Raw genomic sequence first — 11464 nt, forward strand, 5'->3', positions numbered from 1 at the left:
TTTTGACAAAATTTTCCATGGATTGCGTAGAAACTTCTAAGAAAGACTGTCATCCACAATCGAATTACTTGGGTTTTGTGATCTTAAAACTTCTTAACATCGTTTTCTAAATTGTGAGTTAGTTAGTTAGTTAGTTATAGGTAAGTCTACAAATACTTACGAATCGACATGGGCTTTTGAACGGTACGTAGAGAGCCAGAATTGAAATATGGGGGTCGCTTATATGGGGGCTATATAGAATTATGAACTTGATATGGACCAATTTTTGTGTGATTGGGGATCGATTTATCTGAGAGCTACATATATATAACTATAGACCGATATGGACCTAGTAAGGCATGGTTGTTAACGGCCATATACTAGCACAATGTAACAAATTTCAACTGACTCGGATGAAATTTGCTCCTCCAATTGGGTCCAAAACCAAATCTCGGGATCGGTTTATATGGGGGCTATATATGATTATGGACTGATATGGACCACTTTTGGCATGGTTGTCAAATATCATATACTACCAACACGTACCAAATTTCAACCAGATCGGAGAATTTTGCTTCTCCAAAAGGCACCGGAAGTCAAATCTGGGGATCGGTTTATATGTTGGCTATATATAATTATGGACTGATATGAACCAATTCCTGCATAGTTAGTGGATACCATATACTTACATCACGTACCAAATTTCAAGTGAATCGGATGAATTTTGCTCTTCCAAGGGGCTCCGGAGGTCAAATCTGGGGATCGGTTTATAAGGGGGCTATATATAATTATGGACCGATGTGGACAAATTTTTGCATGGTTGTTAGAGACCATATACTAACACCACGTACCAAATTCCAACTGAATCAGATGAATTTTGGTCTTCCAAAAGGCTCCGGAGGTCAAATCTGGTGATCGGTTTATATGGGGGCTATATATAATTATGGACCGATGTGGACCAATTGTTGCATGGTTGTTAGAGACCATATACTAACACCATGTACCAAATTTCAGGATCGGATGAAATTTGCTTCTCTTAGGTCTCCACAAGCCAAATCGGGAGATCGGTTTATATGGGGACTGTATATAATTATGGACCGATGTGGAACAATTTTTGCATGGTTCTTAGAAATCATATACTAACACCATGTACCAAGTTTCAGCTGGATCGGATGAAATTTACTTCTCTTAGAGTCCCCGCAAGCCAAATTTGGGGGTTCGTTTATATGGGGGCTATACGTAAAAGTGGACCGATATGGCCCATTTGCAATACCATCCGACCTACATCAATAACAACTATTTGTGCAAAGTTTCAAGTCGATAGCTTGTTTCGTTCGGAAGTTAGCGTGATTTCAACAGACGGACGGACGGACGGACGGACATGCTCAAATCGACGCAGTATTTCACCACGACCCAGAATATATATACTTTATGGGGTCATAGAGCAATATTTCGATGTGTTACAAACGGAATGACAAAGTTAAAGTTAAAAAAAAGAGCTTCCAAAATGTGGGAATAACATAAAATTTAAGAATCAGTTTAGCATTTTCCGAATTTCCGTACACTAACACCACGTTTCACATTTGAACCGGATCGGATGAATTTTGCTCCTCCAAGAGGTTCCGGAGTTCAAATCTGGAGGACGGTTTATATGGGGGCTATATATAATTAAATACCGATATGGACCAATTTTTGCATGGCCCCAGATATAAACCGAACTTCCAGATTTGACTTGCGGGGGCTCTAGGAGGAACAAATTTCATCACATCTGGTTGAAATTTGCTACTCGTAGAGCCTGCGCAAGTCAAATCTGGGAGGTCGGTTTTCATCACATCTGGTTGAAATTTGCTACTCCTAGAGCCTGCGCAAGTCAAATCTGGGCCCATATAAACCGACCTCCCAGATTTGACTTGCGCAGGCTCAAATGGGTCCGATAGGACCCATTTGCAATACCATCCGATCTATATCAATATCAACTACTTGTGCTAAGTTTCAAGTCGATAGCATGTTTCGTTTGGAAGTTAGCGTGATTTCCACAGATGGACGGACAGCCGAACGGACGGACGGATATAGCTAGCTCGACTCAGAATATCACCACGACCCAGAATATGTATACTTTTTGGGGTCTTAGACCAATATATCGTTGTGTTACAAACGGAATGATGAAGTTTATATACACCTCCCCCCCATACTATGGTGGAGGGTATAAAAACACCTACTCATTCAAATCAAAACAAACACAAATTTTCAAATTTCGCTCTCTGTTCGTTTCTCCGAATACACTATTGAGGGTGTAAATTCAATAATGTTTAAACTTAAACATTTAAAATTTTTGGAGTGTCTCTTTCAAGTGCCAGACACATACCAAATTGACTGCAATCACATTTATCTACAACAAAATATGTCTCTCAAGTAGAGCTGTGCTAAAAATTTAAGAAATACAATCTTTTTCGTCCGTGCATGAATGATGACCTTCAAACGTCTGACAAAGTGAACACACGTCGCAGGAAAGTGACTCTGCGGTATTTTAGTCTATTCCCGGTGAAGCACCGTCTTGAGATGATCAAAACTCTGGTTTTTTTACTCCCTAAAATGCCCAAGACGCAGAAGTCCAACTGATTGAAATCCGGAGATGTTGGTGTAAATTTTACGGAAGAAATCCAGCAAGGGGTTTAGAAATGATAGCAACTTTAATTTGATTGCAATAATAATCGACTTTGTAAAACATAAACAAGTATATACTGCACTAAGTTCGGCCGGGCCGAATCTTAAATACCCACCACCATGAACCAAATATTAGGGTTTCCTTTGAAATTTCAGGAGGGCTTGAGGACTTGAGGACACTTCCCGAAGATAAATTTAAAGATTTCACCTATGAGGACTATATCAGATTCTGGATTTATAAGAACCATTTTTGTTTGAGTTTTAGAAGAATCATTAACATCTCTTGTAAGTGTGCAAGAAAATTATAAAATAACGTCTTAATTTGAAATATTAAATCTGTGGAAGTAAAATCTGAAAATTTTACATTGAGTTTCAAGCAATTTTCATGATCAGTGCGCCTTCTACACCCTCAAGAAGTGAAGTCGGTCTATATGGAGGCATTATCAAATGGACCGATAAAAACTTAATCCGATACACGTTTTTGTGAGCCTAAAATATCAGAATATTTAAAAATTCAGGCAAATCAGATAAAAACTACGGTTTCTAGAAACCCAAGGAGTTAAATCGGGAGATCGTTCTTATGGGGGCTATACTAAAATATGGACCGATACTCACCGTTTTCGGCACACCTCTTTATGACCCGAAAATACCTCTAGATTTCCAATTTCAGGCAAATAGGATAAAAACTTCGGATTCTAGAAGCCAAGAAGTAAAATCGGGAAATCGGTCTATATGGGGGCTATACCAAAATTTGTACCGATACTCACCATTTTCGGTACACCTCTTTATGGTCCTAAAATGCCTCTAGATATCCAATTTCAGACAAATTGGATAGAAACTACGGTTTCTATAAGCCCAAGACCCAAAATCGGGAGGTCGTTTTATATGGGGGCTATACCAAAACATGGACCGATACTCACAATTTTTGGCACACGTATTTGTGGTCCTACAATACCTCTAGATTTCCAATTTCAGGTAAATTGAATAAAAACTGCGGTTTCTATAAGCCAAAGAAGTAAAATCGGGAGATCGGTCTATATGGGGGCTATACCAAAATATGGACCGATACTAACCGTTTTTGGCACACCTCTTTATGGTCATAAAATACCACTAGATTTCAAATTTCAGGCCAATTGGATAAAAACTACGATTTCTATAAGCCCAAGACCCCAAATCGGGAGGTCGTTTTATATGGGGACCATACCAAAACATGAACCGATACTCACAATTTTTGGCACACGTATTTGTGGTCCTACAATACATCTAGATTTCCAATTTCAGGTAAATTGAATAAAAACTGCGGTTTCTATAAGCCCAAGAATTAAAATCGGGAGATCGGTCTATATGGGGGCTATACCAAAACATGGACCGATACTCACCATTTTTGGCACACCTCTTTATGGTCATAAAATACCTCTAGATTTCAAATTTCAGGCAAATTGGATAAAAACTACGATTTCTATAAGCCCAAGACCCCAAATCGGAAGGTCGGTTTATATGGGGACTATATCAAAACCTGGACCGATATAGCCTATCTTCGAACTTGACCTGCCTGCAGACAAAAGACGAGTTTGTGAAAAATTTCAGCACGATTGCTTCATTATTGAAGACTGTAGCGTGATTACAACAGACAGACAGACAGACAGACAGACGGACAGACGGACATCGTTATATCGTCTTAGAATTTCTCCCTGATCAAGAATATATATACTTTATATAGTCGGAAATCGACATTTCGATGTGTTACAAACGGAATGACAAACTTATTATACCCCCATCACCATTCTATGGTGGTGGGTATAAAAATGGATGTAGAACGAAGGGAACGAAGTCGACTTCGTTAATCTTGTGAAACATCTTCCTCTCTCTGCATATTTCTGTTTACTTCTATTGCCTACCGTCATTCCAAAGTTTATGACTTAAAGTTCGTTTCCTAAAGGATTCATTACTAGTTTTGCCATCCCTTTGAAATTTTAATTTATAGAAATCATAGCTTCATTTTGATTCGCTTTATAAGCAAGGTGTCCTCTATATATTTCCAAAAAAATAAGTTAATGTGGATCTACGCTCAAAATCCTTAATAGTTTCCTTTACCCCATGGCAGTCATACTTGGTTTTAAGACATTTTTTGATTGGACTTTTATGTGCTTGATCCGTGTTTGACATCCAACTTGACTCCTTATTTCCCATTTGAAACATTTATAGTTCTTCAACACCAAAACCACTTACTAGGATCAACAATACTTGTTGGCGGCGAGGGAGGGTTGTGATAGCGGAAGCTATGCAAAGAAAATATTTTCAATCTGTAATAGGCTAAATGCTACCATTACAACTCCATATAGCTCTAATACCACCTAGAGTTTTCCAAGTGCCATCAGCAACGGTAGTGATATCCTTCGTCATCCTTTTGCAAATAAATGTCGTTTGGGGAATTGTTATTATGTCTATCGTTGCCATTTGCCTGGCTCTTAGAAAACGATGATGGTAAACTTTAACCTCTTTTTTTTATGGAATTTCACTAGGTCGTTTTCTTCCTTCTTAAACATTCCTACGAGTATTTCTTGGAAATTGTTAAAAATTATTTTTCTAAAGTTGGTTTTATTTTTCTTGTAGCTTCTGCAGAAAATTCTCATTTTTTTCGTCTCTAAATGTCCTTGCTTGAGTGAATGTTAGCTGGTATATATGTATGTATGCCAGAATTGTTGTTGGCTTTCAACTTCAAAGTCCCATTCATAGCTGTTACTTTAACTATAAACCCAGGTAATAATCCGTAACTTAATTCGTTTGGAAAACTTTTCTCCTTCTTTCCTATTTTCCTCCCAAGTACATCGCTGAATTTTCCACAAAATGCAATTGTTGTGAAAATGACAAGGCAAAATAAAAATAAAAAAAACGTTACCGGGGAAAAAAGTTTAGTTTTTATGTCATTTTCTTGACTAGCAGTAGCTGTAGAAAATATTCAGAGTGACATGTAAACTGCGCATTTATTGTTTATGCCCTCGTTTGCAGTGCAAAGTGGAAGTTTTTATTTTTTTATAGAGACAACATGTTCCTGTTAATTTAACAAATTGTTATATATTGCACAGAACAGAATTTATAAACTTTGAAGGAGAGCATTATGTGATGTTAGTGCTCAAATATTGGATAGTCGAAAAAGTCTTTACGGATTTCAAATCGCAATTCTACTAGTTTTATACCCAGCACCATAGAATGGTGATTGGGGTAGATTAGGTTAGGTTAGGTTAAAGTGGCAGCCCGATTAAGTTTCAGGCTCACTTAGACTATTCAGTCCATTGTGATACCACATTTAACTAAAAGTACCTATTACATATGGGCCCTTCTAGTTTTAACCACTGAACCTTCTCTATTATTTTCTTTTGTTGAACCAACCAGATTGTTCCAGAAACATTAACAGACTGCTTAAGTTAACGTTTTCCAGGTCCGCCAGTAATCTAAAGCTATATGCCCCTAAAATTCGCTTACGCCTTACACAAAATGCAGGACACTCACACAAGAGGTGTCTAGGTTAGGTTAGGTATAGTGGCAGCCCGATAATTCAGGCTCACTTAGACTATTCAGTCCATTGTGATACCACAGTGGTGAACTTCTCTCTTATCACTGAATGCTGTCCGATTTTATGTTAAGCTCAATGACAAGGGACCTCCTTTTTATAGCCGAGTCCGAACGGCGTTCCACATTGCAGTGAAACCACTTAGAGAAGCTTTGAAACCCCCAGAAATGTCACCAGCATTACTGAGGTGGGATATCCACCGCTGAAAAACTTTTTGGTGTTTGGTCGAAATGGGTTTGAACCCACGACCCTGTGAATGCTAGGCGGACATGCTAACCATTGCACCACGGTGGCTCCCGGTGTTTAATTGATTCCCTTTTCCTCCGCATCATGAAAGCTCATACAATAGTCATTATACTTCGCACCAATAGTTTTTACAAATTCGCTTATCAGGCAGCGACCCGTTATAGCTGATATCAGAAGTGATATCTGACGTCTTGAGAACACTAGCATATTTAGTGTGCGGTTCAAGTTTAAATGGGGCCATATTTGCTTGGTGTCGTTACAACCCTTGCAATTCTCCCATCGAACATTTGCCATCATGACGGCCTTTTCACGCAGTAAGAGCTTGCAGGTGACAGATACATACCAACAGATTCTAGAAAATATAAGGTAGTTCCTAGCCTGGAATATGTAAATTAGTTCCCAGGGCTGTGGTGTTGGAGCCGGAGTCGGAGTCTGAAGATTTTCCTGGAGTCGGAGCCGGAGTCGTATAAATTTTGCTCGACTCCGGCGAAACAAAATTTGAAGAACACTTCATATCTTTGTAACTAAAGAAATATTTCGACAAATTAGATTCGATTGGGTTTTTAATCGAACAACGAAAAACGAAGTACTGGATTTCAGGCCATTCAAAGTGTATTTATATGGGTGAAATTTCACGGTGATATAAAAAGTAGGGTTTTCTAGAATATCACTTATATAGTGCATTTTTAACATATTAAACTATCGATTTTTAACCCTATATATGCTCTTGATAAAGGCACAATTTTAAGGCAATATAGCAGTAGACCCATCTTCGCAGAGTACGAAGATGGGTCATACCGGACAATTTTGTGATATAGCACCATATATCTCCGATTTGTTTTAAGAAATTTTCCTAGTCTAACATTTTCTTAAGATTTGTCAGAAATTTTGAGTTATTTGAGATCCATAAATAAATGTGGAAATTTCCCGTCGGCCCAGATTTTGTATATGGAGATAAGTACCATATATCTCCATATACACCCGTTGTCCTGGGAAGCTGAATTTTAAATTAAACCTCTGCCAACTTTTACAAAATTACAATTGGAATACTGTTAAAATGAGATTTAGGTACACCGCCTGGAGTCGACTCCGGAGTCGGAGTCGAGGCTAATGAGAAATGCTGGAGTCGGAGTCGAGCAAAGTTGACTTGACTCCACAGCCCTGGTAGTTCCTAGCCTTGCTAACTCATCCGCTTGACAGTCCCCGGTATGTTCCTATGGCCAGGCACCCATATTAGGAGAATATTGTACTGCTCAGCCATCTCGTTGAGTGATTTGCGGCAGTCTATGGCCGTTTTCGAGTTAAGGAACACAGAGTTCAAGGATTTTATTGCAGGTTGACTGTCTGAGTATATATTAATGCCAATATTTGTTGGAACATTACTTCTCAGCCAATTCGCCACCTTTCTTATTGCTAATATTTCAGCCTGAAAAACACTACAGTGATTAGGTAAACTTTTCGCTATTCGAAGATCCAGATAATTAGAATATACTCCGAACCCCACTTGTCCATCCAATTTGGAGCCATCAGTGTAGAAATCTATATATTCTTTATTCCCCGGGATCTGTGTGCACACGTCTCACTATTGGGAATTAGAGTTTCAAACTTTTTGTCGAAAAGTGGTTTCGCCAGAGTGTAGCCCACTACGTTAGGCACATCTGGCATTATTTCGAGGACCGAACTGTGACCGTACATTTTTTCCGACCACAGCGATAGCTCGCGCAACCGCACAGCCGTTGTTGCAGCTGACTGTTTGGCCAAAATGTTTAAAGGCAATAGATGCAGCATGACATTAAGGTAATCTGTTCCTGTCTTACTGAATGCGACTGAGATATACAAGCACGCCATACGCTGAATTTTATCTAAACCTGTCGGTTGCTGAAGTGCCGGCCACCAGACTACAACACCATATAGGTCATTATAGGTCTAACCACTGCCGTATATAGCCAATGCATAATTTTGGGTTTTAGTCCCCACTTTTTTCCTATTGCCTTTTTGCACGAGTACAAAGCTACCGTGGCTTTCCTCGCCCTTTCTTCAATATTAAGCCTAAAGTTCAGCTTACTGTCCAGAATAACGTCAAGGTATTTTGCACACTCACCAAAGGGAATTTCAATACCACCTAAGGATATGGGCTTAACCGTGGGAGTTTTGCGATCTTTGCAGTACATGGATAATTCTGTCTTGGCAGGATTTACTCCAAGACCATCCTCTTTCGCCCATTTCGCAGTCATCCGGAGGGCTCTCTGTATTATATATCTGATTGTGGATGGGAATTTTCCGCTGACTGCTAGAGCCACATCGTCTGCGTATGCCACCACTTTTATCCTTTCTTTTTCTAGGGAAACCAGAAGGTTGTTTATAGCAACATTCCAAAGAAGAGAAATAGAACTCCTCCTTGGGGAGTGCTTCACATACATTTGTATGTTTGCTTGTCCTAGTGTGGCTGAAATACGTCTCCTCATTAGCAGTTCGTCTAGCAGCCTAAGTATACCTGGATCAACATTCAGAGTTGCCAGTCCATTTAATATCGAGCTCGGATGGACGTTATTGAATGTCCCTCGATGTCTAGAAACGCCACGATTATGTATTCATTGACAGATAGTGAGCTTTCGATAAAGCTGACTAGTTCATGCAAAGCGGTCTCAGTAGACCTGCCCTTCGATATGCATGCTGTCGTTTCGAGAGCAAACTTGAATCGACGCTAGTTCTAAGATAAATGTCTATCATCCTCTCCAGAGTCTTAAGTAGGAATGAGGATAAGCTGATTGGTCGGAAATCCTTCGCACTCGAGTGAGAGGCTTTTCCTGCTTTAGGTATGAAAACGACTTTTGTTTCCCTCCTCTTTTCTGGAATATATGCTAAGTTTATACATCATTTATATATCACCGTCAACCAAGGGATAATTCTTTCAGTCACTGCTTGTATCTCCGCCGGAGCAATTCCATCATATCCGGGGGATTTGAATGACCCAAAGCTATTTAGCGCCCATTTTATTCTAGATTCCGATACAAGTTCCTCCATAGGAAATGACCGTTGAGCCACTGTAGCACCGCCAGAACATGGTCCAACCGTCTGATTTCCAGGAAAATGTGTGTCCAATAGTACCTCCAGCGTCTCCTCACTGGACGTTGTCCAATTTCCCTCCAATGTTTTAATGAAACCTGGAGCGGTGTTAGTGGATGCTAGTACCTTCCGTAGTCTGGAAGCCTCTGACGTATTCTCAATACTGCTACAGTAATCATCCCAAGAGTTTTGTTGAGACCTTCTCAGTTCTCGTTTATATGCTCTCAGATTCATTTTGTAAGTGTCCCAATCCTCCGGAGTTCTTGTGGACTTTGCTTTGTTCTTCTTGCAGGATTTCCTCAAATTACTTAACTCCGTAGTCCACCATGGGGTCGATTTTTCCCCCTTGTCTTCCCTCTAGGGCATGCAGCTTTCAGTGAGATGTTGAAGGCCTTAGTAATCCGCTGCACTGCGTTTCGATATCTTGCACAGTGCTCATATTTGTCTCTGGTATTTCCTCATATCATCATATTGAACGATTCCCTATACCTATTCCAATAAGCTTTTCTAACATTTGGCGGAAATATGGTCTTTGAAGTACGAACAGGCAATCTGAAACTGATGTAGCGATGATCTAAGAAGCTATTTTCCCTCAAAACTTGCCACTCAGATATCTCATCATTCAGTTCCGGAGAGCTCAACGTGACATCCAAAACCTCTTGTCTGTTCTTGGTGACGAAGGTTGGTGCATCTCCCTTATTAGTACGCAAAATAAACTCTATTAGCGACTCTCCCCTTGCATTAGTATCACTACTTCCCCAAATGCTGTGATGTGCATTTGCATCACATCCCATAATGAGTTTTGTCTTTGTTTTCAGTGACTCTTCAACTAAGGTCTTAATGGCACATTGAGTCATCAAGGGTTTCCTCTTCAAAGATCTCGTTGACACTCGCAACAATCTGCGGTTCAGCTTTGGTGAGGTTTGAGCCTGTAGGGTTTTCCCGCATACGATGTTCGTCCATGTTTGCAGTTTTTATGTCTCCTTCGGCATCGCAAGATTTTTTCACTTCTGACTCTACCGGAGGCTTGTTCGTTTCGGAATCCTTTGGCTGATCGCTTTTGCATACCTTCATATGGATATCATGAAAGCCATAACTTACACGTCCTTCGGTCTGGGCTAGATGTGGCAGCGACTCAATGTTCAATATAAACACCCCATGTCGTCTTGGTCCATCCAAACGACGGTTGGAAGATCTGGGTTACATTATTTTAGTCTCTCTAGTATTGACTCAGGATCAGGAGGGTTTGCAGGTACCCATGCATGTGCTCTAGGTTTAGCCGATATGTCTTTTTTATCGACGAACTCCAAAGCGGCACCTTCCCAAACTTCACAAATTAGCATCAAAACAGCTTTAAAGCAATCCATAGACCTCTGGTCCGCAAATGCTATTAACTTATATCGTCCTTGATACCATCCAGCATCTCATCCAAACGACCAACCTTCCAATCGGCGGTTGGAAGATCTGGGTTACATTATTTTAGTCTCTCTAGTATTGACTCTGGGCTAGATGTGGCAGCGACTCAATGTTCAATATAAACACCCCATGTCGTCTTGGTCCATCCACCTCATCCAAACGACCAACCTTCCAATCGGCGCTTGGAAGATCTGGGTTACATTATTTTAGTCTCTCTAGTATTGACTCAGGATCAGGAGGGTTTGCAGGTACCCATGCATGTGCTCTAGGTTTAGCCGGTATGTCTTTTTTATCGACAAACTCCAAAGCGGCACCTTCCCAAACTTCACAAATTAGCATCAAAGCAGCTTTAAAGCAATCCATAGACCTCTGGTCCGCAAATGCTATTAACTTATATCGTCCTTGATACCATCCAGCATCTTGCCGTCGAGGACTTGGTCCGGGAAACTTTTTTCGCACCTCTGAGTAGGCACCAGACATCGCGTTCTCAATTTTCCCCCATTTCTGCTTTGGAACCATAAC

Source organism: Haematobia irritans, chromosome 3 (assembly GCF_050003625.1).
Source record: "Haematobia irritans isolate KBUSLIRL chromosome 3, ASM5000362v1, whole genome shotgun sequence".
NCBI classification, from domain to species: domain Eukaryota; kingdom Metazoa; phylum Arthropoda; class Insecta; order Diptera; family Muscidae; genus Haematobia; species Haematobia irritans.